The sequence below is a fragment of the Lepisosteus platostomus genome, chromosome 7 (assembly GCF_059453375.1).
Source record: "Lepisosteus platostomus isolate fLepPlt1 chromosome 7, fLepPlt1.hap1, whole genome shotgun sequence".
In the NCBI taxonomy this organism is placed as follows: Eukaryota; Metazoa; Chordata; class Actinopteri; order Semionotiformes; family Lepisosteidae; genus Lepisosteus; species Lepisosteus platostomus.
The window spans coordinates 19,946,485-19,952,742 of NC_142617.1; positions in this window are offsets into that span (position 1 = coordinate 19,946,485).

Here is a 6,258-nt window from a genome sequence, read left to right on the forward strand (position 1 = left end):
CTTTGTGTTACTGCCAGGTCTTTACTTTTCTCCTGGTTTGGCAGCAACCAATGACCATGAAATAGTCATCAGTATAGCAAAATTGAGGACAATTTAAGAGAAATGGATCCTCCATTGGACAGATACTGAGACCACTTCTCCTGACTCTCCATTTGATCTATTCTCATGCAGAGTGTAATATCAGAATGATATATAAATGTCAGCATTGTTCTAGAAATTGAAAAACACCTTCTCTGTAATTGCCACTCGTGTCGATGTTTGATATACTAAACCTTGGCCTCAAATGACCAGGGTTCCAATTCAGTTTAGGTCACAAATGATGTTGGCGTGGTTCAAACAGTGGTCCCTCCTAATCCTCTGTTAGATGTCAATCTCCAGTGACAAGAGACCCCCAGACAGTGGATGCAGGGATGGTGAAGATTACTCTTGTAGGCAAGTCCATGGTCTTAAGTGCTCCTCCCAGGATAGTTAAGGTCAGCTTAGAGCCATGTGGCTTGCCTGAACTGCCACTCAGCTGTTTGGTGACAAAAAAAAAACAACAGTTAAAAAAAGGCCAGAGGGATTTTGAAGTGATCTAGAATTTCAGTGCAGAGAATTGGCAAAAAATGTGATAGAATTCTGGATTGACAAAAGCATATGTCTATCACATTCTTCATTTTGTGCAGAACTTTATAATAAATGACCTCCTAACTCACTTTTAGAAAATAAGGTTGAGCTAACTTTGTCATTTCAGTTGCATTTAAAAAATGGTTTCTTTGGTTTTGCAAGAATTTTGTTCATAATAATCAAACACACACAATAGCATGATCATATGATCCACGCATTTTCTGTATCTGTTTTATCCTTAGTGGGTTGAACATAGCCCGGTAGTATAGAGGGTGTAAGTGGGATGCCAGTTCATTGCAGGGCACACACAAACAACCATATAGGGTTCTGTTAACCCTAAAGGGCATGTCTCTGGAAACTGAAGTACCATGAAAACACCTACATGGACAGAGGGAGAACTCACCCCACCTCACCATCAAACCCATCAACCAAGAGCTGCCCAGATTTTTCTGTGCATCTTTTTCAACACTAACAATTTTGCATAGGAGCACTGACTGATTTCGGCACTTCTCTTTCCCACTGAAAGAATGAGTTATGAATCCTGAAGTATTTTTTTTAATTATTCTCTGTATTTTATGGAGTTTTTAAAAACGGAAGGCAACACAGAAAAAAGCCAGAGTTGTGCTGATACAGCTCTGAGGCCAGTCTGAGGTGAAGTAAGAGCAATTGCATCACTCTCACCACTGAAGCAAGAACAGGTCATAGACATTCTTTAAATCTTTTTTAAGATGTTAGCAGGAAGTGGGTATGATTCCAGTATGTGAGCCAGCTTTGTGACTGTTTCCTGTTTCTAAGATTTTATCGATTACAAGCGTATTTCAACAAGCAAATGCAATTATAAAATTGACTGCTTCACTTTACACTCTACGTCAGTGTTGTCCAGTCCTTGTCCTGAGGGGCCTGTGTCTCTGCAGTTGATCATATTACCTCGGCTCTTAAAATCAATCAACTCATTACTGGCTTGAAGGGACCAATTTACCAGTTTCTCTCTGCTCTTCAGGTGCTGCTGCTTTGAAGATACAAGCAGCAACACTGGCCTCACAGGACCAGGACTGGACACCCCTGCTCTGTATTGTCCTCCTGTTTTGCAACAAATGTATTCCAAAGACTCACAAGCCTCTTGATACTGTCTTGGGAGATGCTTTTTAATTGCCATGTAAACTGTAGCTTAACCTCATGATGCTGGCACATCTTTGATTTAAGAACATCTTCCCGGGTTCCAAAGAGATTAAAATCAGATTGGACTGCAAGAAGGATGTCGTAGAAGCTCAAACTGAGTTCTGCTCAGAAAGCCATTTCCAGCATAAGTTGTCCGTACTGTTGGGCCTCAGCAAACCAGTAAGAACATCCGAATGTACAAACAATAGGAGGTCACTTGGCACATCTTATTCGCTAAAAGCTTAACTATGTAAGAATTTCTTAAAGTCTCCCACAGAGTCAGCTCTTTTGAAAACCCTGAAACGAACTTCTTCTGGTGTCCACAGGGTCTTGTGCTGCTGCTGATTTTACAGAAGTTCCCCATTTTGACTTAGTCAATGTCTTTTATTAGTTGAAATACCTGAATCAAGGAATCAAGGAATTTGTCTGGCTGCTTTGCTTTTTTACTCTACATCTGATGACCAAAAAAATACTCAAAAGTGATGTCTGGCTTATACAGTATGTCTGGCCAATCTATGAATTGGCTTCATTACTCTGCTCTCCTCCCCACTGATAGCTGATGTGTGGTGAGCGTTCTGGCGCACTATGGCTGCCGTCGCATCATCCAGGTGGATGCTGCACATTGGTGGTGGTGGAGGGGAGTCCCCATTACCTGTAAAGCGCTTTGAGTGGAGTGTCCAGAAAAAGTGCTATATAAGTGTAAGTAATTATTATTATTATTATATATTGTAGAGTTTTAACATTACATCCCTAGATTTAAATCCTACACTCCTAATGGTATATCCAAGCACTTTCTTCCTTGTGCTGAAGAAAGGGGTGATTCAAGATTGCTCCTAGATCTAGACTACTTAAACTTTCTCGTGTTTTGCATCACGTGTTCCAGTTTGACACTACCAATTTCAATTCAATTCAGAATACTTTATTCATACCTGTGGTGAGGGGGCATTTAAGAAAAGTGAACTGTCTCCTGCACTTGTCCAAATTAAAATGAATTTGTCAAGTGCCTGTCCCGATACAGTACCTTCTGTTGTATCATCTACAGATTTCAAGCGTTGAGCCACTATACCAGAGTATAGATCACAGAAGTGGATCAGGAAGAGCTGCAGTCCTAAAACAGATCCTTTGAGCACACTTCTGAGTGTTGCCATAATGAATATTAAATAAATGTCACTGTTTTTATTTCTGTGGTGGACAGGCATCCCGTCCAGGGTGTCCTCTACCTTGGCCCGATGCTTACCGGGATAGGCTCCAGATCACCCTGTACTGAAACACTGTACCATCAATTTACAGTACATGAAAAATTAGTTTAAGATGTATATTACAGATCATGTACTGTTGTTGGTGTAAAATGCAATTAAAATGTTACTGTCGTGTTGTAATATTAAAAATAAAGTTTAACTTTAGCATTTTCAAATAATCCACTGTACAGATTCTTATTTTTTAAATGTATACCACAGATTTATTGTACATTAAAGAAGTAAATTACCCTTGTCAGGTAAAATTTAATAAATATATACGAAACAGTTTTGACTGTGTAAGAATAAGTAAAGTAAATAACTCCTTTTGAAGCATGATTAATTCAATTAGCTTTTTGGCCTTGAAGGTGAACTGTCACAGAAGAGATTTAAATTGAGGACTTCAGGATTTAAATGTGCACTTCAACAATAGAACTCACCATAATCCCTCCCTGCTGTGACATAACAGAGGCCAAAGCCAGATTAAGGCAGGACCCTACAGACTTTGGGATGAAGAATTTAAAAGGCTAGACAAATTAAAGAGGCTGACTTTGACTTAACACATCTGAATAAAAAAAATGCATGATTAATTTTTATTTGAAAAGAATAACAGTTATGAACATGCAAAACAACAGATGATTCACATTCCCATGGATTGATGCATCGGCTTCATATGTCTTTGTTTGAACCCTTTAAACCTGACCTCAGAGCTCAGATGTGTTTCAAACCGTTTTGTACCCAGCAAACATGATCAATGTTCAAATGTATACTTTGATCCAATATGGATTTTGTTAACTTGGGTGTTTAAGTACCTCCTCTCCAAGACAACAGGCATCATGAAGATATTTACTTACTGTACAAAACAAAGTCTGAAGGTACTGTATAAAGCTGCAAACCTCAAGCATTACTGCATTTTTGTTTAATGCTCACAGCAAAAATCTAAAATCTCGAAGATCTGGCTTGAACTACACCAACTGATCAAAGAGTTTCCCTTAAACTCTGAGGCTGAGAATGCACTGTTGTCCTCACAAATGGAAGATTCAGCTTTAAAAAAAAAATAACCCAGTTCCATAATACACACTGAATGGTTTATACAAACAGCAGGAAAAGATAGGCCTCGTAAACAGAGAAAGCTCTTACTCCCTCTTGTGGCAGAAATGCATTTTCCTTCTTCAAGTTAAAATAAATCAACAATTTAAAATAAACCTACACAGCCATCTTTAGTGTTATAATATGTTAACTGATCAATGATGACTATGACCTTGTCATTATAATGTGGATGCTGAAAATGGATTCTTTGTATAGAAACACATACAGTACAACATAATTTGCTGTTTGCTGTTAATGTAAACAAGTGTTTTCTGTTATTGGAAACAACTCCCATGATCAAACAACAGCTACCCTACAGAATATGCAATGATGAAATCAGAGCTGGTCCTACAGAAGATATCACAGTAGAAAAGTTTTATTTGAAAACACTTAAACTCAATCAGTGTCAATCAGTTTATCAAATTCCAATACACTTTTCCAGCTTATCTTCAAATGCTCACAGATACTGTACAGTTGTGCGACAAAACACATGCCAGTCCACAATCATGTACTTCTGGCGTTTTTCTGCCTTTTTTGATCAGGCCAAATCTCAGCCAACTACAGCATGATTCTAAAAATGTTACATCCATCCATTTTCTAACCGGTTTCAGGGCATGGGGGAGCCAGAGCCTTAGCAAGAAATTGGTGCAAGAGAGGACACACCCGAGATAGAACACCAGTTCATTGCAGGGTGCACAGACACAGGCACGCACACACTCACACCAGGGCCAGTTTTCCCAGAAACCAATTATCAAATATCAAAGTTTGAGTAGAGTGCCCAGAAAAACAGTATATAAATTTAAGGGATTATTATTATAATTATATAGCTTCCTTGTACTTGGATTTTAATTCAGAACGCCATATTCAATAAATACAGTTGTTATCAACAATTATTAAAAGGGGTATTAACTTTTCCTTATCTTTGGCCTATAGTACAGGGGATCCTAATTCTGTCTGGCCCACACACCAGCTGGGTTTCTGTTTAGAAGCATTTCTAGCTTTAATTGAACAACTTGCTTGATTTAAACTGCTCATAAATGGGAATTTTACATAATTTTTTAAATTCAATTGTTAAAAGACATCCTCCTACACATTTAAGAGTGGAAAACAATAAAATGGTGTCAAATAATCCTATTATTAAGACGGTTAAGGTCTCAGTTGTGTAACTGAGAGCTTGGCTGGTGTGTGTACCTCCACGATAAGGATGGGAACCAACTGACAGTATACCCCTTTTATTACCTTACATCTTATATTGTCACAATGGATAAAAAGCAGCAACAATTTCAAAACTAAAATACAAGGCACATTGACGTGGTTCCAAAGTAATTTCCCAGAATGCTGTTGACAGGATTTTGGGTGCCCACACATAAATACAGGTATATAAAGGAATAATCCGTTACAGTGGATGTGGAAGGAAAAGATGAAATGTTTCCATAATGCTCCCATTCAGAGCTAAAAAGGTAACACACTCAGGAAATGAAATCCTTCATGTTTATTTTGAAATTCTTGTAAATAGAATTTAATACAATTGTTTGAATCCCAAATATGCCACCTACTGAAGGCAGGGTTTGTTTTGGTTTAAGAGATACTTTCAGCAATCCGTTTTATGATTAACTTTGTACCTGCTATGCCTCATTATTTTTCATTAGCTTGTGCAATAAGTTTTCGTTGAACACAATGAGTAACGAAACATAAGTTTGTAACCTTGTGCTTCAAAACCACCATCTTATGACTCGTGGTCAGGCATACTAAATTGAACAGGAATAAAAACTTCAGCCAAAGCTTTGGAAGGCTTTTTTCAGCTTAGTAAGGACAAAAGTTGTGACAAAAGTAAAACCAGGCTAAAACACAGAGTCATTTTTGCTACTATAGAGATATTTAAGTTAAATAGGTAATGAACAATATCCTTGCATTCAGAGAAGAGGACATTATTTGTATCTTATTTTGCATACTGTACATGGGAAATACTTTCATTTCCATATTCCCCTAAAGGCCGTATCAATTCAAAGTTTCATTCTTAATACTGAATTGTACCTGATGCAGATATGTCCTACAGTTTCCAAGTTTAGAAACCTCAGAGCCCCGCCAAGCACTTGAAGATTTGAAGAGAACAGACTGGAATCAACTTTCCTGCAGTGATATAATCTGAATTCCTTTAACCATGGACATC